The sequence below is a fragment of the Taudactylus pleione genome, unplaced genomic scaffold, assembly GCF_031769625.1.
Source record: "Taudactylus pleione unplaced genomic scaffold, aTauple2 ptg000015l, whole genome shotgun sequence".
NCBI lineage: Eukaryota > Metazoa > Chordata > Amphibia > Anura > Myobatrachidae > Taudactylus > Taudactylus pleione.
The window spans coordinates 31,213,766-31,239,994 of NW_028284417.1; the positions used below are offsets into that span (position 1 = coordinate 31,213,766).

Sequence of the window (26,229 nt, forward strand, 5' to 3'; positions counted from 1 at the left end):
GAAGAGTAGGGTTGAAAAAACAAAAGTGTCAACCACTTTTGTGTTGACCTTTTGTACCTGTCACCTTCATCCATGTCGACCTTTTCTTTGTCGACTTATTGCCTGTCTATACCAAACCATGTGACTAAAGAAAAAAAAAAAAAAGGAGGGTAGGAACAGCGTTACTATCCCCCATCCTTGGACAAGCAGCAACCCAGGATTTCTAGCCAAGCATCTGTGAACAACAGAAGGGTAACATAAAAACAAACCCATCAATGTGCAGAGGCTTAGATGCAATATTTTCACTTTAGGTTATCTATTTACACATCAATTACAATGCTTCATTTTCTATCTCACCCATGACAAAGGAAGAACCATTTATACACACAGCTAGGAGCTTTGTTTGCTTTGATCTACCCCAGTGAAGTGTAGTTTTAATTGATAACAAAATAAATGGGTTTATTTGTGTATGAAAGATGGCAGATTTGAAATAATTGATGGACGGTTTCACAGAAAGGAATACTAATAAAGCACTTAGAGAAGAGTAACATAAGAGTCAGTATTCGTGAAAAGATTGATTCACTTCAGATTTGTACATTCACCCACTCATGTTCCCAGTACTGGTTATCATAATTCCACTTATAATTACAGGGGATGGGTTGGTTTTGTTTTGGTTTTTTTAAACAATGTGTGCACTTACAAAAAGTAAATGATATTACTAAAATTAATTTGTTTACAAATATGAAATCTATGCAGTACATGGAAAATGTAATGTCATTGTGCTTCAGTACAGCAACATGTTCACTGAAGCTGCTGGTTACAAGCAGCACAAACATCAGACGTAATGAAGACAAGTTGTACTTTTTCTTTTTTAGGCTGATGTCAAAATGTTAGAGCAAATAGATGAATGTAAGCAAGTTGTGCTAAATTCCACAATTAACTCGGCTAGAATAAAAATATTGTACTTCATACAAAAGCTGCATACATATAAAATATAGGATTGTTTTTTTCCCAATAAATGAACAACCCTAATTCCTAAATGTAAAGTGCTCTTGAATATGCTATATGCTGCAACTGAACAAATGTAACCAGTTATGGTTACTCAAGTTGCTAGGTAAAGAATGCAACATAAATATTCTCTTTCCTATTGCACTGGCTCTCCAGTTTTGGTTTGTTTATCTTGCGTAATATTAGTTATGTGCTACATATTCAGTGAGACATTACAATAAAATACTTTGCAAGTAAATTTAAGGACCCCAAATGATAAAAGCATAGAGCTATAAAGGATTTCCACATTAGGAAAACAGCAGAATGTTTCAAATAGATTGCATGTCTCTGATCATGTTAATTGGTCTTGCGATATGTTGTGAAAACTAGTCATCTAAATAGATAATTGAGCATATCGGTCACAGTAGTCCTGGCAGTCACAGTTTAATATCATTTTTTTTCCACTTCTGTGAAAGGTCAGCCTTATCTAATCACAGTGACAAGTAGGATATCAGAAGGTGAGGCAGAGCAACAATTTTATAAAGTTTCACTTCCTAAAGGCTTGGACAAAGGTTTTAATAATGTTAAATTATTATCCTTTATTTATATTGCTCCACAAGGGTTCCGCAGCCCCTTACAAAGTACATAAATAAGTGAACAAGAAACCAGTGACTTACAGTACAATATAATGCAGGACAAGGACATGGTTTATATACATTGCTACATTAGAGATCATAACACTCAAAATAAGCAGCAGGGAGTCAGCAAGCAAGTGTTAGGTGCCCTTGTGGGGAGTAAGGAGTAGATGAAAGTATAAGTAGGTAGAATAACATAAGGGAAGAGGGCCCTTCTTGTGAGAGCTTACATTCTAACTTGGAGATGGCGAGCAGGAGATCTCTTGTATTTATGCATATTGTATTGTACTGTAAGTCACCTGTCGCGTCGGAATTTCAACGCTGGTATTCCGTCTAACGGCTTCCCCTGCCTCAGTATTCTGACTACATCCCTTACCAGGAAGGGAGAAGTTCTGCACAGCAGTGACGGAAGCAGTCACAGAGATACAAGGCTTCATTTCTCCACGACAGCAAACATACTCGAGTGCCATGTAAGGGAATGCTAAATCACAAGAGTCTAGACCAGGGATGGGGAGCCTCAGGCCCGGGGGCCGTATAAGGCCTGCTGAATCACTTGGTTTTGCCCTCAGAGCTTTTTTCTGCTTGCCCTATCTGGATAGTAGGGTGCCTAAAATGGCACCCTGCAGCCAGAATCTATGCAGCAGTGCTGCCTGGAGAGTCCTCTGTACGCTTCAGATGGTCACACCGCTGCCCTTACAGCATCCTCAGGATGCTCCAGGCATTGCTGTAATCATAAGCAATTGTGGTCCCACCGCCATGTGATGTCACATGGAGGGGGCGTGGCCTGCAGATAATGTTATATATATCAAAATGGCCCTCGGCAGAAAAAAAGTTCTCCACCCCTGGTCTAGACCATATAGCCTTGCACGGCAAAGTAAATCACTGCCTCATATAAACATTGGGACTCGTGCTGCCGGACACCGGACTGGGTGTTTTTTTCATTCACTACTAAGGTGATTTTGTGACCATTAAAATTTCATTCAAAATCTGATTGGGAGAGTAGAGGTTCTGACACTAAACTACCAACTATTATTACAGAGTATGAATGTGTCGTACTGTACTAACCATTAACAACAACGATATTCAAACTTAAAACTGGCTTTTCATACAGATGGTTGGACATTTATAATATGAGATATGGTAAGAACTTACCCTTGTTATCTCTATTTCTACGAAGTCCATAGGGTACCACAGGATACCTTGGGGTATAGGTGTGACGTCAGTCGCTGGGCACCATAGAGTTAAGCTTTTCAGCCTCCCAGGATGCACTAGGGTCCCCCTCCTATACCCCGCCCCCGAGCCAAGGCACCTCAGTTAGTTATCAAGCCATAGGCCGGAGGAGGAGAAGGAAGAGAGAGAAAAAAGATCTGGACACATACAAGAATCACATTCTCACCAGAGGGAGACGGAAAACCGGTGACCAGAGCAAAGCCCATCTGCAGCACAGGTGCGACAGGGCGGGAGTCCTGTGGAACCCTATGGACTTCGTAGAAATAGAGATAACAAGGGTAAGTTCTTACCATATCTCATATTTTCTACTTCAGGGTCCATAGGGTATCCACAGGATACCTTGAGGATGTCCCAAAGCAGTATCCTTTAAGGGTGGGGACGCTCCTGTGCAGAAAGGAGAATCCGCCGCGCCAAAGGAAGCATCCTGAGAGGCGAAGGTGTCAAACCTGTAATACCTCACGAAGGTATGGACAGAGGACCACGTAGCAGCCTTGCAGATCTGAACTGCCGAGGCACCACGTCGAGCTGCCCACGAAGGACCCACAGACCTAGTGGAATGAGCCTTCAGAGAAGGAGGGACCGGTAGGCCTTCATGAAGATAAGCTTCAGAAATAGCCATACGGATCCAGGCTGCCAAAGTTTGCTTTGAAGCAGGCCAACCCTTTTTACGGAAGCCATAGAGGACAAACAAAGCGTCCGACTTCCTAAACGAAGAAGTGCGGTCAACATAAGTCCTTAAGGCCTGCACAACATCCAAAGAGGCCTCACCCACGGAAAGACCCGGTGAGTTAAAGGCCGGAACAACTATTTCCTCGTTAACATGAAACTGGGAAACAACTTTGGGAAGAAACTCGGGCCGAGTGCGGAGCACTGCCCTGTTCCCATGAAAAACCAAGAAAGGGGGTCTACAAGAAAGAGCCCCTAACTCAGAAACACGTCTGGCCGAAGCAATGGCCAGAAGGAAAACAGTCTTAGCTGTTAGCCATTTAAGATCCACTGAGCCCAGTGGTTCAAACGGCGGTCCTTGGAGAGCCCTCAGGACCACAGCCAAATCCCAAGACGCCACAGGTGGAACAAAGGGCGGCTGAATGCGGAGAACACCCTGCATAAAGGTGCGCACATCCGGGATTGTAGCAATCCTACGGTGAAACCAGACAGATAGGGCCGAAACCTGTACCTTCAAAGAAGCAAGGCGAAGCCCATGATCTAGTCCCGCTTGCAGGAAGGCGAGAATCCGAGACAGACGAAACTCCCGCGGTGCATAACCTCTCGGTCGATACCACTGGAAGAACGTATGCCACACGCGATGGTATATCCTCGCGGAAGACGGTTTCCGAGCTCGTAACATGGTACGCACCACAGAGCTGGAAAACCCCCGGGACCTCAGCATGGCCGTCAAAACAGCCACGCCGTCAAAGACAGCCGAGTCAGGTCCGGGTGAAGGCAAGGACCCTGAGACAGAAGGTCCGGTCGTAGCGGCAACCGCAGAGGACTGTCCACGGACAGACCCCGAAGGTCTGAGAAGCAGTGCCGTCTGGGCCACGCGGGAGCTATCAACAGGAGCGTCCCTCCTTCCTGTTTGAATTTCCGGATTACCCGTGGAAGAAGGGAGACCGGAGGGAACAGGTATGCGAACCGGAACGTCAACCGGACGGACAGAGCATCCACCAGAGACGCCCCTTCGTCTCTTGTGCGAGACCCGTACACCGGCAACTTGTTGTTGTGCCGGGACGCCATGAGGTCGATTTCTGGAAGACCCCACCTGTCCACCAGTAGTTGAAAAACGTCCGGGTGCAGGGACCATTCCCCTGGATGAACGTCCTGGCGACTTAGAAAGTCCGGCTCCCAATTTAGCACTCCCGGGATGAAGACCGCTGATATGGCCGGAAGATTGCGCTCCGCCCAAACCAGGATCGAGAGACCTCTACGAGAGCCGCCCGACTGCGAGTTCCTCCTTGCCTGTTTATGTAGGCCACGGTGGTAGCGTTGTCCGACTGGACCTGCACCGGGCGACCCTGGAGAAACCGCTGTGCCTGCTGGAGAGCATTGAAGACCGCACGGAGTTCCAAGATATTTATTGGAAGCTCCGCTTCTGTCGGCGTCCACCTGCCCTGGAACAAGTGTGGACCCGAAACTGCTCCCCAGCCCCGAAGACTGGCGTCCGTTGTCAACAGGACCCAATTTGGAACCCAGAACGGACGTCCCTTGTTGAGGTGGGTCGTCTGTAACCACCACGCAAGGGACAGGCGAACCTCCGGGGTGAGCACAATCATCTGGAACTTCAGAGACTGAGGCAGCCCGTTCCACTTGGACAGGATCAGGTGCTGCAGAGGTCTGGAGTGAAACTGGGCGTATTCCACTATGTCGAACACCGACACCATGGAGCCCAGTAACCTCATCGCCGAGTGTAAGGACACCCGGCGGCTGTGCAGGCAACTGCGCACCCTTGACTGTAAAGCAGAGATCTTGTCCTCCGTCACGAAGATCCTTTGCTGTCCCGAGTCCAATAAGGCTCCAAGATGCAGAATCCTCCGAGACGGGATTAGAGTGGACTTCTGCCAGTTGATTAGCCAGCCGTGCCGTTGCAGCAGTGCAATGGTCAGGTCCAAGTGGCGTAACAGGAGCTCTGGAGATCCTGCCACCAATAACAGGTCGTCCAAATACGGCAACATGCGGACTCCCTGCAGCCGCAGAGAAGCCGCCATGACCGCCATCACCTTGGTGAAAACACATGGTGCTGTTGCCAGGCCAAAAGGTAACGCCCGAAACTGGAAGTGGTCGCTGAGGATTGCAAACCTGAGGAACTGTTGATGGCGCAAAAGAATAGGGACATGCAGGTAAGCGTCCTGTATGTCCAATGACACCAAGTAGTCCCCAGGTTCCAGCGCCAGAATGATGGACCGTAGGGTCTCCATCCGAAACTTCGGGACCCGCAAAGACTTGTTGAGTGCTTTGAGGTTGAGAATCGGACGATATGACCCATTGGGTTTCTGTACCAAAAATAGATTTAAATAGAAACCCTGGCCCCTCTGGGAGAATGGAACAGACACTATAACTCCAGCCTGGAGCATAGTGTGCAATACCTTCCGCAGCTCCGTAGCCTTGTTCCGGTCTGATGGTAGACCCGTGGTGAAGAATCGAGCCGGGGGTCTGTGCCGGAAGGAGAGGGCGTACCCGTGGGAGACCACCTCCAGAACCCAAGTGTCTGTCGTAGTGAACGACCAACACCGGGAGAACTGCAGCAGGCGGCCTCCCACCCTGGGATCCCCCAAGGGGAGACCCGGACCGTCAGGCCGCAGGCTTGTCATCTGGCTTGGGGGCCGGACGTCTGGTACTCCATGCCTGCTTCCGGGGCTTGACCGATTTCTTAGGGCCAGCCTCTCGAGGAAACGACTGTGGTTTGGGCCTGCCCTGGGCCCTAGATGACCGAAAGGACGATGGTCCAGAACCAGAAGGAGCAGCGGCCGACGGGAGACAAGCAGATTTGGCTGCCGCCAGCGTGGCCACAATCTTATCCAGATCCGGACCGAAGAGAACTTCTCCGGTAAACGGCAACGCTTCCAGACCTTTCTTGGAATCTGCGTCCGCCTTCCAGGATCGCAGCCACAAGGTGCGACGAGCAGCTACCGCTGCTGAAGAAATTCTAGACACCAGAGTACTAATGTCTAGAGCCGCCTCGTTGATGTAAGTGGCCGAATCACGGAGATTGCCAATCAACTCCGCCTGTTCGGCCGGACAGTCGGATTCAAAAGAAGCCTCTAATGAATCCGCCCAGCGCTCCATCGCTCTGGCAACCCAGCAAATGGCCATAGCCGGCCGTGCTGCCCCCCCTGCAAGGGAATAAGCGGACTTAAGGCAGATTTCTACCTTGCGGTCCGTAGCATCCTTAATGGAGGACATGGATGGCATCGGCAATGTGGCACTACGGACAAGACGGGTCACGTGAGAATCCACCTGTGGAGGGGATTCCCACTTAGCAAAATAATTATCCGCGAACGGATAAGCCACCGCCAGGCGTCTCTGCGGCTGGTATCTTTTGCCAGGTTGTTTCCACGCCTCCTCTAAATGGTCCACCAACTGACCCGAAAGAGGAAAGACTGTGGCATCGCCCTTCACATCTTTGAAAAAGGCATACTTAGATTTAGCCGCTGGGGGAACTTCGTCCTCAATCACCAAGGCTGTGCGGACCGCCCGAATAAGTCCAGGAATATATACTTTGGACTTAGCATCAGCGTCCTTAGTATGGAGAGGTTCCTGATCGTAAGGATCCAGAATCTCCCCATCATCAGACGTCCCTTCGTCATCCTCATAAGGAGCGGACAGAGACGCCACCGGCCTTTTATGAGGCCGCATCACAGACTCCCCTTGCAACACATCCGACAAGTGCTGTACAGAACTCGTCAGGGAGTTAACCCACGCTGGCTCCTGAGAACCCGGGAGCGGGGAAATAGGGAGACTGTGGGGTACCACCAATTGTCGTGGGAACCCCTGCATGGGTGACGACACCACAGACTGCTGGGACAAACCCATCGGAGTAAACGCGGGCTGCGGAGCTAACTGGCCCACTAAAGCTGTTAACGCCTGAGCGAAACAAGCCCAGGGCGGCTCCTGTACCGGTGCTGTAACCGTAATAGGCCGCGCCATGGACAAACACTGCCGGCAAAGGCCCTCCGCGCTACCCTCCCCCTCCGCTAACGGTACTTTGCACGTGGTACACTGTAGCCGGAGGGGAAAATCACTTTCAGACATGATGGCACCACGTATGTGACCTCTCTCACCAATTAAGTATTAAATAGGCGAGAGACCACCCTGCAGCACCGCACCGCAAGGGCTTTAGCAGAAAGAACAGGGACAGTAATAAAGCTGAGAGTTTAGAGAAGAAAAGTTACAGGCAGCGCTAGCACAGTCACATACAATGCAGAGAAATAACAATTCCTGCACTAACAGCGCTGATCACTCAACTACACAGACACAGGGCCTGGTAGGACACAGCGCTGCATACACAGACCAGAGCCACAGCGGAGGAGAGGTATGCGGGGGGACCCAGACCACGATGCTTCCGTCCAGCGCTTCCAGCAGCGTTCACCATGCGTTCTGGAGAAGATGGCCGCCGAGGAGCAGAGAGGAGGCTGGCCTGGGGGAGGAGCGCTGCCACAGGACCAGTCGGCAGCATGCAGAGAGGGCTGTGTGCAGCGGGGGAGGCGCCGGCTGTGAGACAGGGAAGGCGCGCTCCCCTGGCATGCATTTAACCCCTGGGACGCCGCAGCGCTACCGCTCTGCTCCACGCTGCAGCCAGTCCCCAGGGAGCCCCCTGCCTGGGGACTTAGGACCATGTGACCAGCGGGGACCCACCGCGGGACCCCGCTGCTTACCTTTGTCCCCCTTGGATCCGGCCATGGTCCGGAACATCTGGGGTCACCGCTAGCTGTGACCCCAGATGCTCACCAGCATCCCCGGATCGGTACCGGCGTTCTGGTACCGGCGGGGGTGTAGGGAAGACAGCATGGACGTCAGGACTGACTGTCCATGCTGTACATCCAGATGTGCAGCCACAGCTGCACTGAAGAAAGCTTCAGGGGCTCTTCTAGCCCCCCACTCCGACAGGTGCACCCGACGCCGGCCGGGCACCAAACTAAACTGAGGTGCCTTGGCTCGGGGGCGGGGTATAGGAGGGGAACCCTAGTGTATCCTGGGAGGCTGAAAAGCTTAACTCTATGGTGCCCAGCGACTGACGTCACACCTATACCCCAAGGTATCCTGTGGATACCCTATGGACCCTGAAGTAGAAATTAAGATTCTACTAACATGGACGTGGTTTAAGGATTATCTTTGAGATACCTAAACATGCTGCTAATGAACATTGCCTAATAAGTCTTAGAGGTGTAATGATTTATTTATTCCATTCATAAAGAAGCCTTACATATCATAATACTGTCATAGTCTTGATAATAGGTGGTTGCTCTGTTTATATCTTAGACTGCATTAACATTCATTTTAGACTAGTATACTGTACATTGTACAATATATTTTATTTTAGGCATATGCATTTCATGTGTTGTGTATGTATGATTTTTATTTTTGTCAATACATTATTTATGGTAAATTAAAAAGTGGATATAATATGTGGCCAGAGCTCCTTCTTCTCTTTGAAATTCTCATACTATGCAAATGTCCTGAAAACCCATTTGCGTGGAGCCATGAGGAAGAAAAGACCACATTTGCAGATGAAACAGTTGTTTTTGCTCCAAGTCAATGCCTGACCACATGTTGCTGCTGTTACATTGGCAGCACTGACTGAAATTAATGGGACAGCACTGGTACACCCTCCATGTATCCCAGACTTCGTGCCCTGTGATTTCTGCATAAGGGGCTCTTACACAGGGGGCACTGCATAATGGGCACAACTACAGTGGCATTGCATAAGGAGCTCTAATACAGGGGGAATTGCATAAGGGGCACTACGACAGGGGGCACTGTATTGGTTTTTATTAATAACCACCATTTAAATAATGCATACAAGACTTTTTTTATTCTTGCGACCCACACACTCTTAAACCTTGTATATTCGGCCCAGTTGGTATTTTGACTTTGACATGCCTGTTGTATACCAATAAGTAGTAATGACAGAAAGTCATTAGTTTCTAGAAATGATGGTGCTTTGTTTAAACTGCAATCTTTATTCAAAACCATACATTATGAGGGAGATGTATTAAACCTTAGAGAGAGATAAAGTACCAATCATCTTCTAACTTCCATTTTACAGACTGTGTTTGAAAAATGACAGTTAAAAGCTGATTGGTTGGTACTTTATTTCTCTCAATTTCATCTCTCCTTAAGATTTGATAAATCTCCTCCATATATAACATACCTCAAAATCTTTACTATGTGCATAAACTGTACTAGCTGATATACCAGGTTTCTCCTGGGTAGACCGTAGATATTTTCATTTCCTTCATCCCTTCTTAACATGTATGTTTAGTTAATAGTATGCCTCTGAGGTAAAGTAGTGCACTAGTATCAAGATTAAATAAATTAAGAATTTTATTTGCAAACAATTATTATTGGCATTAAGAGGGAAAAACAAATGTTATAAACTTCAATACAGATAACTAAACTTTACATTAAAGGTAAAACACACATAATACAAAGACACTGACTGAAAATACTCCAATAGATTAAGTGTATATAAACATCCTTAAAAAACAATGTGGCCTCATTGTCAAGGGACATGATGGAGAACTCCTCCCAGTTGTCCACCACATGCCTCACAAATAGTTCAAGCACCTCCCTAGCCATTAGTTGAGTGTCATACAGGAGATAAAAGAGGAATCGGAACAGGCAGGCACTGTTTCCTGTGATGGGGACAATGGTGTGAGGCACTAATCTCCCCTTTAAAAATCAAAAAACTCAATTGCCATGTTTGAGAAAATGAAAAATCCAAACAAACAGCAAGTGACGTATCCAAATGGAAAAAAAGCTTTTCAAAGTGTTAAGTCCTTAGCAGTGGTGACTCCAGAGGTGGGGCTGCAGCACAGTCCAATATGCAAAAAGGGGAGCCACACCAACTGTCACCCCAACTGGTGCCAAACATCACTGGTAGTTGGTGTGGCTCCCCTATTTCAATATTGGTCTGTGTTGCAGGCACACCTCTGGACTTGTCACTCGACCCAGACAATGGGCCTGATTCAGAGCCGGACGCTATTTGCGGTCGTTCGTTCAGAAAAAAAGGGTGGCTATTCAAATGAACCGTTCGCTCTTTGCAGTCTGTTCACGCCTCTATGTCTGAATGAGCGAACAAAACTTGCGGTCGTTTTTTGGATAACTACGCCCCCTGGCCGCTCGCATCATACGTCATGTCCGCTATTTATTAGATTAATCAAGTACATCGACCAGCGTATGAACTGCTCGCTATTCTTGTGGTTGGTTTTTCCTACCACAACCTTGCGAGCAGTTCTGACTATAAAATAACCCAGTGACGTGGTTAATGACGCTGCTGTATTAATTATGCACACCCATAAAACGCCCGTTTTGACCTTTAAGCACGCCTGCGTTTGGATCTCCACTCCCCGTTTTCAAGCACCTTCCCGTTACCACCCACATACGCCTCCTCCTGTCACTCAAAATAGCAGGCATTCGCTATTTAGCGAACAAACGATTTTCGGCCGCACTGACTGGTTCGCGCGTGCGTATTACGATCCGTACGCATGCGCAGTTGGGCAAACATCGCTCGGAACGAACGAGCGGCCGCTTACGAGCGGCTCTGAATCAGGCCCAATGAGCTTACAGTCCCACAGCAATTGGGTCATATTGCTTTGTCACCAAATAACCTTAATTCAAGAGGAAACATTTTAGCCCATTTTAACCGCCATAAGTTTTTAAATTTAGAAAATCCCTGCCTCATGGAAGGCATATACTCCCAGAATTTCATGTTTCTAAGTCCAGGCGGGCATTAATGAGTCAGTGTTGAAGTGTGTAAAATATATATATATATATATATATATATATATATATATAATCAGTGATTATCCCGAGTGCGAGTCCCCGCAGTCGAACTGGCTCTCGCGTGGGGGGGGACCCACTGACTCTGCAGTTTACGCGGAAGAAGTGTGTTTCAGAGTCCCAATTTTTCAGCATTGGGAAAAAAAAAAAAATTAGAGATATGGTAAGAACTTTATCATCTCTCTTTCCACAAAGTCCATAGGGTCCGCAGGGAGACCTTAGGGTATAAAAGGTGATGGGAGTCATCCAGGCACAACGCAGTTAAAATTTTCTCCCATGATGCACTGGGTCTCCCTCCTATACCCCACCCCCGGGCCAGAGGCACCTCAGTTTCATTGGGTGCCCGGCCAGAGTAGGGTCACTGCTATGCAGGGGGGGCTGATTAACAGCCCCTGAAGAGTCCATTAAGTTTAAACAAGATTATCTTCAAGTGCGAACAGTCCAGGGGAAGTCCGTGCTGCTGCTCTGTCACCCCGCCAGCACAGAGACACCGGTACTGATCCGGGGATCTCGGTGGGCCTCCGGGGTCTTGGCTAGCAGGGACCGGGCGCTACGGGGACCGCGGTGGTGACCCGCTGAGACGCAGTCCTTTTCCCCCAGGACTGGAGACTCCCTGGAGTTGACAGCATGTGAAGCCAGGCACAGCCTCATTTATCAACGAGTGTATCACTCAAAACTAGTGATAAATTTCACTTTTTATTATAAATGGTTCTCCAGCCAATCAGCTCCCAACTGTCATTCTTCTAACAGTTGACAGTCAGTCCTGCGCTTCCACAAAGCCACCAAGGACAACAGGCTGGAGTTATGCAGAATAGTCCAGCATCCCGGGGAGTTAAACGCTGGCCAGGGGAGGCTGCCTTCCCTATCTATCAGCCGACTCCTCCTCTCTGCTCAGCGCGCCTTTACACTGTGGTCTGGCTACGCTGAGCTGCTCTCCTCCTCGGGCCACGCCACCTCTGAGGTCTCCGGCGGCCATTTTCTTGGAAGGCAATGTCACAGTTCTCTCTGGCCTGTGTGTGCCCGATCCCCCTGCATACCTCTCCCTTTTGGGTCAGTGTATGCTGCACTATTGCCTACCAGACACCGAGTCTACGTAATTGATTACAGTGCCAGGGTGCAGGTTAATTTCTGCATGGTATGTGACTTATGCTAGCGCTGTGCCTATTTTTTTCGCAAACTGTCATTTCTTCCAACTATCTTTATCTCTGATTCATGCCCTGCTTACAGGTGTAGTCAGGGTGTTTCTGATATCTCACATATATAAAGCTAGGTATTTGTGAGAATTGTCACATACTGTTGTACGTTGCACTCTGCCATATCTAAGCAGAAAGCTCCTGCAGTTTCCCCGAGCATCAGACTGGTCCAGTAATTTGCCTTCCGAACTAGTGTATGTATAATTGTATATATTTGCAAATGGCGGCACTCTCAGGACTTATCTAGATGTGTAGAAATTAACACTTACACCATGGTACTGTACTACACCGTGGAAGCGTTAATTTCTGTGTGCAAAATACTTTGTTTATAACAACTTTAAAAAAGAACATTTTCAAAAAATTTTATGAATCCCAATAGGTAGCCGGCTGTATGTGATAGGGTGGGTCAGACACCAGTTTGAACAGGCCAAAACACATATGGCACAAGTACACATTGTGGCCCCGGCTTCCAGCAATGTGTACTTGTGCCATGTGCGTAGTGACCTTGTCCAAATGGTGTCATCACCACCCTATCCCATGCAGCAAGCACCTATTAGAATTCATAAAATTTGGTGACATTAAAAGCAAGACAAAAAAACAACCAAATTAAATATCACCAAATTTTATGAATCCCAATAGGTATACTTCTTATATGAACTTGAAATGCTACAAATGGAAAAAAAAAAAAGGCATCTGGAAGAAGCTCATATAGGATTTTTTTTCTGTATTCAGCGTCAGTCTCCGGAAAATTTGTTCATGGTGGTTCTGTATTGCACGTAATACTGATAAAGCTGACAAGGGCTTCCCTACATGGATACACTACAAGACCTATCCCTTGAAGATGTAGTGACAGTATCCAAGCAGTTTCCTTATCCCAAATAGAAGTGCCTCAGGCCAAGTAATAGTGGGATGCTGCATTCCCAGCTGTAGCCATAGTCATGTTTGGCACTAGCATAATCTTGGCTCCTATCACCCTTGTTAGTGTCAGACAAATTATGCATAATATGGGCTTAAATATTCCCTTGAGGAGTTGAAGAAAAAGGCATCACTAATACTGGCTACTTAAACATCCACCTCTCTAGTAACAACCATTATACACATCTAGGTATTTTTGTTAATCTTGTGACAAAATTAAATGTAAATAAATGCTTCCAAATAGCAGCAGTGAGCGCTACTAGCTGGTAACATAACTTCCAAGGAGCATTGCAGGCCGGAAGAGGTGTGCACTGTGCAGGAGCTACTGCTGGCCGAGGAAGAGACATATGTACATAGCACAATGAAACCTGGCTCTAATAATACATACATGGAACAGGCAGGCACTGACCTGGGATTCATCTGCTCCTCTGCCAACACTTACAGGAAGAGTAGCATTGCACAGTGTCTCTGCCTTCCTCCACGAGACCGCAGCACTCTCCCAGGCAGCCACTGCTGCACTCTCCATTCCGCATCCCTGTCGATAGGGGAACACCGGCGCATCCCATTCATCACAGTAACATGGTGCCTGTGTCACATTCAGGGGTGGCAGTAGCACACAGCAGCTGTATCAGTGCAGGAAATAAATCCATGCTTAGTGCATAAGAACAAGAGAGAGAGGCAATGGGAGAGAGAGAGACCTCCCTAGCAGCAGCTGCATGAGAGAGACACCCGCCCTCCACTACACGCCTCGCCCACCAGCACCGCGCATTGGCTCGCTGGGTAACATAAAGCACAGCCTCACACAGCTGGGCTGCCTGGCTGCTGGGAATTTAAACTTTATCTTGAGGGCAGATATCTACCGTAAGTAATGTAACATCATGGGGAGCTGTTAGTATCCCTGACACTTTTTAAATGACTATTTAGCTTAGCTGCCACCATCATACACTGAAAGATTGGAATAAAACCTCTACGTCGTTATGTTTACTGATCACATACAGCGCTCAGCTGTGGCTACAAATGTGCTGAAACTGCTCATATCTCCAACTGTCTCTGCTATATCCTTCTGGATGTCCTAGGACTTTCTTAAACGTATCATGTGCAAGACTGAGCTGATAATATTCCCACTCACCTCCCACAATTTCTTTACCTATTGACTTCACCACCATCTCCTCTAGCCTGCAAGTGCTGTCTTGGAGTTATTCTTGAATCCTCCATCTACTTCAAACCACAAATCCAGTATCTCCCACATATATTTAAAACTCAAAAATGTTTCTAGGAGCAGACCTTTTCTCACCTTGGAGGCAACTAAGGGGTCTATTTACTAAGCCTTGGATGGAGATAAAGTACCAGCCAATCAGCTCATAACTGCAATGTTGCAGACTGTGTTTGAAAAATGAAAGTAGCTGGTTGGTTGGTACTTTATCTCCATCAACTTTATCTCCATCCAAGGCTTAGTGAATAGACCCCTAATACCCTCATCCATTCACTGATCATCTCCAAATTGGACTACACCAACCTCCTCTTATCTGGCCTTCCTGACTCCTACCTGTCTTTGCTACAATCTGTTCTCAATACTGCTGCCCGGCTCGGCTTCTTCTCTAAATGCATATGTCTCTCTCCTGCTACAAGCCATTTACTGGCTGCCCTTCAGAACTAAATTGAAAGTTCTCACACTCCCTTACAAAGCCCTCACCCAATCCTCTCCTATTTACACCACTTATCTCATTTCTCTTCACACTTCTGCATGCCCACTTCGCACCACCGATCAATGCTGACTCTCATCCCAACTGATTGCTTCCTCCCACTCCCGCCTCCAAGATTTTGCCTGTGATGTTACCTTGCCTCTGGAACTCTCTTCCTATCAGACACTCCTCTCTACAAAATTTCAAATGGGCTTGCAAGACCTACTACTTCATCAAAGCCATGCAGCTCTCATCCTAACCCACTGCTCCATGCTCCTTCACTGTCTAACCCATCTCTATCTCCCGTCTGTCTGCACCTCCCCTTTAGACTGTAAGCTCCACAAGCTGAGCCCTCTTCGCTCATATGCTTTTCCATCCCTCACTTCTACCATCATCTCCCTGCTGCCTAAAACGGCACCCAACCCTTGCTTGCTGCTTATTGTGACTGCTGCTGCAGCAATGTTTCTAAACAATGTCTTGCAATGTTCCGTACTAAGTCACTTTCATTAGTGTTTTTGTTCATAGTCCCAAAACTGCCGGCACTCTTTCATCATCAATACATCTGGCCGCGGTGCCTTGTGTCACATATATCAGGAAGAAATCCAAAAACAAGACAGGCACTCAAGAGGCACGATTCATCATTCAAAAAAGTGTATTCTAGCTTAGTCAGCGTTTCAGGGCAACAGCCCTTTCATCAGGGCACACTTTCATAAACAAACAACAAGGATGTAGAAACTTAACCACTATAAATACCCACTAGTACATGCCACAGCCACCACAAGTGTCCAGCTACAAGTAAGAGGACGCCAACAGAAGATGTGCTTCCGGGTCCCACCTGCCAGTGGTGCCTAGCAACCACCAAGCTTGCGATCCCTGCAGCACAGACTACCACTACTGCATCTACACACCCCGGCAGACAGAAGGCACTAGCACTGACATATACAACATCAAAACATAACATTTACAGCAGTGAATGGCACTTTACATGGATCAAAAACACATAATAAATATTAACATTACCCATATAATCCACAGTAGAGACTGGAGATATACCAATCACTACATCAGCATAAGCACCACCAAGCAATGACTCAACAGGTGTGTCAGAAATACCAATTGCCTAGCAATTATTATTAATAGAAGAGCATTGCTCATATACTCCAAAGTGCAGACTAGAGATATATAAAACACTATATCAGCATAAGCACCACCTTACAGTGATTTAATAGATCTTTTTAGAGGAATTCATTACATTAAACCAGTGGTTCTCAAACTCTGTCCTCAGGACCCCACACAGGTAATGTTTTTCAGGTCACCCAACAGGTGCACAGGTATATTCATTACTCACTGACACATTTTATAAGATCCACAGGTGGTGCTAATTATCTCGCTTGTGATTCTGTGAGGAGACCTGCAAAACATGCACTGTTTGGGGTCCTGAGGACTGAGTTTGATGCAGAAAGGGGATGTCCACTAGATTTAAAGTGCTTAGCCACTGGCTGATAGATATCTCTACCTAATACAGCCAAATTAATGGCCGACCTGTGTAGCGCCATTCTATCACGGAATTTCCATGTAGTTTGGCCTACGTTGTGCAGGCCACACGAGCACCAAATAACATACACGACAAATGCCGTGTTACAGGTGAGAACATGACGGATGTCAAAACTCTTAACCATATGCAGATGCTTGAACAATTTGGCTGACACCAAGTATCTACAAGTGGTGCAATTATGACAACTATAGCACCCTGATGGCTTCACATACACATTAGGTGGACGAAGAACCCCTCTCCCAGTAATGTCAGTGATCACCAGCTGGTCTTTTAAATTATGGCCCCTCCGAAAAGCAGCTACTGGTCTCACATTTTTAAAGGCAGGTAATTCCGGGTCAGATGACACAATAGACCACATTGCCATAGTGGCATGTCTAATTACAGGACTAACCACCGTGAAACTACTCGAACAGGGGATAATTTAATTTTGTTCCCTATTACTGGGCTGCAATAGTTGGGACCTAGACATGGATAACACCTTCTGCTTTTGTTCCAACAATAATTCAAAGTCATGCCCTCTAGCCAAAAATTTCAAAATCAATTCATCAAGGTGAGCAGGGATTTTCGAGCTATCGCTCATTATCATTCTAAGCCACCAGTCCACAACAAGAACACATCTTCTATGTATCTGGTGTATAAGTGGATATAACATTTCACTTCTGGTTCGCTTCAAGAACATCATATCCTCCTGCTCGAACATATAAATGTTCGCATATGACGGGGCCAGCGATGACCCCATGGCACAACTGTGAAGCTGCAAGAAGTACTAGCCATCATACAAGAAATAATTCCTAGAAAGAGGTAATTCTAGTAATGACATATATAAATATGTATCCAGGATACTAGGATCTAAATATTGGGTCACAAACTTTCTCATGGCTTCCAAACCACCAACATGGGGAATTGAGGTGTATAAGCTGCAGATGTCCATACAGCATAGAAGAGTACCAGCTGGAACTTCTTTAACATCCAACAACAATTTCAAAAAGTTAGTGGTATCTTTTAAAAATGAGGGTTGCAGTGGTAACCGGTTGTAACAAAAATCTAAGAACTGCGCAACCAATTGGTACACTGTATCTCGAGCCATAATAATCGGTCTCCCAGGTGATTTTAAATTATCTTTGTGTAGTTTCAGCACGGTATATAATACAGGAACCTTGGTGTGTTCATTAAATAACCTCTTCACCAATTGCGGTGATAATTTATTGTCGTCCAACACCTTATCCAAGATCTGTTTTAATTCCAGTTGATACTGTTTAGTGGGATCACCACATAATGCTTTATACACATTATTGTCTGCCAATTGTCTTGCGATCTCCACCCAATAATCCTTAATACAGTGTCTTGGATAACTATTGCTCCGCCTTTGTTGGTGGGTCTGATGATGATATCTTGATATGTTCCAAGATTCTGTAACGCTACTGCCTCAACTTTAGAAAGATTTTTTTGCACCTTGGCTGGTGCTGCAGTAAATCTAGTGACCGCATCGTCTAACAATCGATTAAAGGTTTTCAGTGAAAGATTGGTGGAAATAGGGTCATAAGATGACCTAGAACCCTTCCTCAGAAATTCATCCACTACCGATGGTTCAGTAACTGCTACCTTATGCTGAAAGTGTTCCTTTAAATGTAGCTTCCTACAGAATCTATGTTGATCCCTTTTCCAAGTGAAGGTGTCATGAAAATTGGTGGGCACGAATGAGTCCTTTGTTGAGGACTTGTATTTCAGCCTCACTCAAAACTCTGCTGGACAAATTAAAAATAAGTGTTTCTGGATGGATGTTTTCAGCCGCTCCCTGCGGGTGGCAGCTCTTCTACACCACTGTTGGTCACTACAGGGGTCTGGCCTAAAGGGACACTGGATGGTACATATGCGACATCAGATTCGGAGGTGGCTGTGGCTTGTACTGGAGGGTATTTATGATGGGTAAGTTTCTACATCCTTGTTGTTGGTTTATGCAAGTGTGTCCTGATGAAAGGGTTGTTGCCCTGAAACGTTAACGAAGCTTTAAAACACTTAGATTTTTGACATGATGAATTGTGCCTCTTGAGTCCCTGTCTTGTTTTTGGATTTCTATATATATGTGTGTGTGTGTGTGTGTGTGTGTATAATATAATATATATTACACACGTGTATACACACACATCTGGGCTGGTACGAGTTTCGATGGAGTGAGCGATGATGTGTCTAATGACATATCAATCAATAGGAGTGTCTGAAGAGCCTAATTTCCAGGGACTGTCAATGTTAACCTTTGTTAACAATTCCACTTGTAGTCTGCATATCAGCTGCAATACTAATTGTTTTTTTAATTTTCTTAACTGATCCTGGCGTCGTCGTCAGTGACGGCTTCCGGGTCTTTGCTGTCATGTGAGGAGCAGTTCCGCCGGAGTCATCTGATGCGCCAGCATCCCAATGAGTACAGTCCCGTTATCCCTAACCTTCCCACCAGTGCCAAACCCTACCCTAACCTCCCCCTAGTACCAAGCCCTAACCCTCTGGTCCCGAAGCCTAATCCTAATGTTAAAATTCTGAGAATGTCGGCATTTCACATGTCAAGATTGTGAACATGTCGGCATTTAGAGAATGTTAACATGTTGCCTGTCAACATTTCAAGACTGTCGGCATCATAACTCCTGACATTGTGGTGTCGACATTGATAGTTGACTTTATGACTGCATCTCGCGTTCATAAGTGTCTACGTTCTGTACATTATAAGGGAGTTCTATCTTGCAAATGTATGCAACAAAGATCTCTGGATTTCTATTATCGTGTAGTATTCAAATCTTATTGCTGGACATTTGTGGTGTGCTGGGGGGAACATATTCTTCTTTCTAGTCTAGATTTAACCCCTCCCTTTTCAAGCCCCTGTGAAAGACTATTAAGTGTATCTGAGCAGCCACTATTTTATATTACTGTTCTGAGAGACATGGATGGGACCAGCATTAGGAGAGTGTGCTGGTTTCTGTAGTGCTAATTGGAGGATTCTGGGGTGCCTCCAGGTCAGTATGCAATTATATGACCCAAAGTGGGTTCTATTATCTTGTAGCTTTAGGGATACCGGTACAGAGACGCCTTGATGCAGCCCAGGGCTTAAACATATCTTTGCAACTATATGCAACAAAGATCTCTGGATTTCTATATTGTGTAGTATTAAAATCTTATTGCTGCTCTTTTGCAGTGTGCTGGGGATACATTTTTTTTTATTTTTTTTCTAGTCCATTTTCAAGCATCTATTAAATTGATCTGCACATCCACAGAGACGCCTTGATACGGCCTGGTGCTTAAACATATCTTTGCAAATCTGTGCAACTAGCGTTCCAGCTTGGCTGCTTTAGCAGGGCACCACACTCTGCCCGATTTCAAAAGGACAGAATGAGTCCTGCCCCTTTTGGAGGCGCCCCGTTAAAACAGCATGCCGGGTGCCGTCCCCACTTCTGGGCCGCAGTGTCCCACGGGTGAGGAAAATTGCGGCATTGCGATCACCTCTGGTGAATAGATGCCGGGCACATGCGCCTGGCATCTAATCACGGAGAAGGGATAGTTCGGGGGCAGCCCCCAACAGTAATGAAAAAGGGGTGTGTCTTAGAGAGAGACACTCCCCCTTTCCTCATGGGCACGCTCACTTTTTGGATACGCGTGTGCCGGAGTGCCCTTTCTCGTGCGTGAACACTATGCAACAAAGATTACTCTATTCCTATATAATGTAGTATTCAAATCTTGTTGCAGGTCTTTTGTAGTGTGCTGGGAGGATCATTTTTTCTTTTTTTTCTAGTCTAGATTTAGCCCCTCCTTTTTTAAGCACCTGTGGAAGACTATTAAGTTGATCTGAGCAACCACTATTTTATATTAGTATAAGGGAGTGCTTATTACACAGTACAGTACACTGTGCTGCACATGGTATGAAAACAAACTTCAATTGCGCTGTTAGGCCCTCATTCAGAGCCGTACGCTCTGAGCAGAGCGCACGCTCTGAATGAGGGCCGGCCTCCATTTTCATGGAGCGTCCTCCTGGACGCTCGTATAGCTGTGGGTCACCACCCACAGGCTATACGAGCGTGCATTGTGATGGTCGCGATGGTCGAGACCATCGCGACCATCGAATTTGCGAGCCGGAGCCTGCGGTTGAGGTTTTCAACCACAAGCTCCGGAGTGATTTTGGCTCTATCAGAGCCAAAATCACTCCCACTGACATCACTAGTGATGTCAGTGGGCCGGCTTCTGACGGGAGGCGTTCCCGTGGGAACGCCCCCGTCAGGGAGGCACGCCCCCGGCACGCCCACCAAAGGGGGCGTGCTGTCAATCAACATTGACAGCACGCCCCCTTTGATCGGACACAACGAGCGAAGGACTTTCCTTCGCTCGTCGCGTCTGGCGCATGCGCATGACGGAGCTCCCTCCGTCGTGCGCATGCTCAGTCCATAACATCGACCCACTTGCGAGCGGACAGCCGCTCGCGAGTGGGTCTGAATCAGGCCCTTAGTTTTTATTTGGACTTTTCTTCCTTAGATGCTGTTACAACTAGATCCTGCACTACCAATAGACATGCCTAGACTGCTAGGTAGGGTGCCTAAAAAATGTATTCTCAATCAGGGCGGGAAGTAGCAAATATGTAAATGCAGTAAAACCTCAGAAAACTTCATACATATGGATCACCATATGCATTGAAAAGAAAGGTCCTATGGCTGGGATAGTGGCATTGAGGTATGATGTCACTGTCTATCACCACTCTCAATGGCTCATTTGAGCAGGAATTTCACTGCAACACCTTTCTATCTGCTATAGCAAAAAGCAGCGGGTCTCCCTCCTTCACATGGAATACTGGGGTCTATTCCTAGAGCAGAGAAAAGCCCTGTTTTGTGGTAAACAGGGCTTTTCTCTGCTTAGTGCTATTCACAGATTGGGTTTCCGTGGAAAAGTTCCTGACTTCTCCAGCCACACCCCCACTCCGTGGCTGAATTACATCACCGTACTTTTGTTATGTGAGTGCAGTTCATAAAAGAATGTTCCTCTGCTGTGTACAGATTCGCCATCTCAAGATAGCATAATCTGTACTACAATTCAAAAAGGACAGGGAAGTTGCTTACTTCCAGGGCTGTCAGCCAGCACTCATTCTAGTCCCTCCTCTTAATATCCCAGCAACCTCTCCTGAACCACGAATTCGGCGCATGCGCAGAACGGCCTGGCTGCCGACTCCACGCTTTGCAGAAGACCACCACTGAAGACAGGACCGCCGGAGCCCTGGATACTGGAATGCTTCACCAGAAGGGTAAGTATACATTGAAAGCTATATACCACAAAAGTACATGAATAGTCACTGCTATCTTCTCTTATGCTTTTGTCTATCCCATTGTGCACCATGAAAATAAATTGATGAATTTAGGAAGTGTTGAAAATATTGCTCATAAAACTTTCCCGACTATTCCTTCCCCTTGTCTTTTTGACAGTTCTGTTCCATACTTCACTGTGTCTCACTGTCCCACCTCCCAAGCAGCTGTGAGGTCCAGCCATGTGTTGCCAGAGAAGTAATTGGGGAATGCATTACTACAGAGATTAGAGAGGATGGGGTAAATGTAATAGGCTGCGGCTTTGAGAAATCATTGAGGCCTGTGTGAGACTGCCCGATGATTTAAAGTAGCAGTCTTTTAATAGGCAAAATCAACCTGGTTTCCTAATAAGAGACTGCTACTGTAAAACATCGGGCAGTTTCAGACGGGACTTGACGATTTCTCAAAGCCGCAGCCCATTACATTTATCCCGATGTGTTACTACAGATGTTTGAAGATGGAGGATGTGGATGTGGAATGTGCTACTACAGAAATGTGAGCGGGTCATAGCTTGCTCCCTGTGTGATGTGACCACACCTGTTACATGGGGTACCAAAGTCCTCTAGGTTGGCACTGCCACATTACTTCAATGCGCACACTTCTAATCCCATGTGACTTAACTGATGCTGATAATTTATTATTGAGGTATGCCATAACTACAAAGGGGATCCTTTTCCCTGAGGTTAAACAGATAAAATATATAGAAGTTAATATTATGTATTGTATTGGAACCCTTTCAAATGAGTTCTATCTCCCAGTGTAGCCCTCAGAATAAAAAAAAGGTTGTGCACACCTGGCCTAGACAGGACAACGCATTATGCTCAGAGACTCCTAATCAGCAGCAAAATGTAACAAAGAAATGTATTTGAAAATGTTGCCACTTATGATAACACTGTAAAAAAACATAAAGTTGGAAAGTCAGAGGAACTAGATTAGTAAACACTCTTTTACTTTTTTGTTTGACTGGAAATACATTTTTTAAGAAAATACCACCAGCAGCTATATTACATTCTTAGGTCATGAAACCTGTAACATGGAAAAATGGTGCCCTGTCTGTGTGTAGCAGGGAACTCCAGAGATCTGCTAGAAGTGGGTAATGGGAATGGAAGAAAAAATACATTGTAGATGAAATTAGTCTTTTGCTATGAGTACTTGACTAGTGTTCAGTCGTTTAGGTCGACTGGTGCGGTGCCCGCACTGAGCAGCGTTCACTGAGCGTCATTCAGTGCAGGATCCTGACCTATCTGGGAACATGTGGAACATCACGATCATCGTCAGGTTGACCAGCATATTCCGTAGATGGTCGGGGTCGGCAAGGACCCGCTGTGCACACGCATCTCTGGCGTTTGCCGGCTATCCATTAGATGACTTTCTGAACAATGCAACCAAACCTCCTGGTTTTGGTCGGATCGTTCAAAACGTTGTGTAATGGATAGGCCCCTTTACTGTGAAGGAAGGTATATTTCACATGTTGTTAATGAACTAAATTGATTTCATAACATGAAGTTTCTTTCTATCGCCTGCAATTAGTACTGATCCTGCTCTTAAGAAGACCTGTTTTGTCAAGGACTAGAATGCTGCACAGACAGAAGTAGCATTAGTTTTTCTTGCAAGGTAGTGAAATTGTACAATATGGTATGCTGAAAAAGGAAATCATTTTATAAACTTTTACTGAATACATACTTTATCTTTCTGTTTTCCTTTAGTGCTTTTCAGGTTTATATTTACAAAAAGTATTTATTCTTGTCGTCCTGGTACAGGTTATGAATTAATCCCTGCTTATCTCTACAATATAAACAGTATTATACAGTGAGACGTTTTGTGTAATTCCAGGGTAATGACCATAAATTACTTTCCTTGCTTGTATAGATGATTATTTTTATTTGTTTATATAGCACCAGCAATTATGCAGTGCTGTACGGAGAATATTTGTCATTCACATGACTCATTGCCTTATGCCGCACATTCACTTGGAGACTAGGGAAAGACAGTATGATTACAACATCGTAACCATACCATCGTTCCCCATCCCCTGCAGTGCCTACACTGAACGATTAGTCGTTCATTGTAGGCAACCTCCATCATCCCCAAACATTGTCAATCTGTCGTTATCGGCAGATTGACCGGCATGTTTGGGCGAAGATTGATGTCAGAAATGACCAGCGGGAGCGCGCATCGCTGGTAGTTTCCGACATTTTACTGCACGATTCATGCACAATTAATGTGTAACGATATAATTCAATCGCTCATTAATATCGCCTAGTGGATGAGCGTCTTTAGAGTTTACAATCTAAATTGCCTGAAACACACACACACACACACTAGGGTCTCTTTTTATTCATCAGCCAATTAACCTACCAGTATGTTGTTACGGAGATTATTTTTTGTCTGTGGGAGGAGTGCCTGGAGGAAACCCATACAACATCGAGAGAACATACAAACTCCACACAAATAGGGCGCTTCTCAGGAATTTAATTCATGACCCCAGTGATGTGAAGCATCAGTGCTAACCACTGTGTTGCCATGCTTTGACTGTTTACAACTTCACATTTTTATACAAGTAGAGCTTAGATAAGTTATGTGCACTCAGGCCCTGATTCAGAGCCGGACGCTCTGATAGAGCGCTCGCTCTGAATCAGGGCCGTCCTTCTGAATTTTTAGAGCGGCCTCCTTTCCGCTCGTATAGCTGTGGGTGACCACCCACAGCTATAGCGAGCGGCCAGGAAGATGGTTGCAATGGTCAAGACCATCGCGACCATCGGGCTTGCGACGAGACCCTTGTGGTAGGGTCTCGTTGCCGCAAGCCCTGGAGTGCTTTTGGCTCTATCAGAGCCGAAAGGACTCCCACTGACATCACTTGTGATGTCAGTGGGGCCGGCCCCATACGGTAGACGGATGGGAACGCCTCCGTCTGGCCAGCCACGCCCCCGGCACGCCCACCAAAGGGGGCGTGCTGTCACTCACCATCGACAGCATGCCCCCTTTGTAGCGAGAGTTGGTGCAACGGTTTGCCCGTCGCTATCCGGGTCTCGCGCATGCGCACGATGGAGCCGCCTCTGTCGTGCGCATGCGCACTGGGCCAACATCGACTCGCTTGCGAGCACTCAGCTCTCGCGAGCGGTTCTGTATCAGGCCCTCAGTGTGCTCTGATGGTAAAATAGTTGACCTGTGTCAAGTGGCAAGATCTAAGTTCTTGTTTTTACTAAAAGGTAGCACTGCACCAATGATGGAGAGCAAAACATTATCAGAATTTGCTACAGGCAACGTACTCATTTAAGCTGTGGTGGTGATATACTAGTATTTCAGTGTATATGAAATAGTTGAAAAGTTTGCCCACTAAAGCATACAGTGGGCTATTCAGATTTAAACACTGGAGGGGGGGGGAATGTACTTAGCTTTGGAGAGAGATAAAGTACCAGCCAATCCGCTCCTAACTGAATGTTACAGGCTGTGTTTGAAGAATGACAGTTAGGAGCTGATTGGATGATCCTTTATCTCTCTCCACTTTATCATTCTCCAAAGCTTAGTACATCTGTCCCAAGTGTCCAATGGTTTCCCTCTGCGCATGCATCTAAACTTTAATAGAGATCCATGCCATTTCGATGGGTGTTTCTGGGTGGTAACTGAGGGGTTGGCTAGCAGTCTCGGGCGTGAGAGTGTCAGTTGCCCTAACTCCAGCGGCCATGGTCAGTTGGACATTCTGCATCTACCTTAGGCAGATGCAATGTCCAATGGTCCATCCGATGGCATCTCAATAGGATATGTAAATAGTGTCTGCGCTTAGTATCTATATAAATTCCCAAGGCTGTTAAAATAACAATAACATTTATTCAACATACATATGAACTGCAGTTCACCTTAATAAAACAAATAAACAGTAAATACTATTGCCATATCTCCCAGCTTAAATTGAGAGTACTACAATGTAACTGCAGCACAAGATAAACACATAAGGTTTAGAATACCAACATCTGATAATAATAATGGTATAATTCACAATGTCCACGTGAGGATAAAAAGTAAGGCACTTCCAGCACATAGAAAAGTCGTGACATAAATGGTATATAGTCACCAAGTTAGGAAACGGTTTGAGGTGCCCTGTAGAAAGTCCCCCAATAATCGGTCTCCTCTGTGGGGGTGAGTAGCTAATCTCCACTGTGGCTTGCAAGAATGTATCAAGTCCCGGCTTGTGTTACGCTCCGGCATATGGCTTGTGGTCGTGCCGCA

At 46.1% G+C, this 26,229-nt stretch overlaps 1 protein-coding gene across 1 annotated transcript in view; it reads right to left on the bottom strand.

Annotated features, from left to right (window-relative positions):
* GPR63 (G protein-coupled receptor 63) overlaps positions 1–14,081 on the bottom strand; it is a 32,596-nt gene extending 18,515 nt beyond the window's left edge. The window contains exon 1 of the mRNA XM_088470881.1: positions 13,848–14,081. The gene's annotated coding sequence lies outside the window, so the exon portion shown is untranslated. The remainder of the gene's footprint in view (positions 1–13,847) is intronic.
* Positions 14,082–26,229: the final 12,148 nt, after the last annotated feature.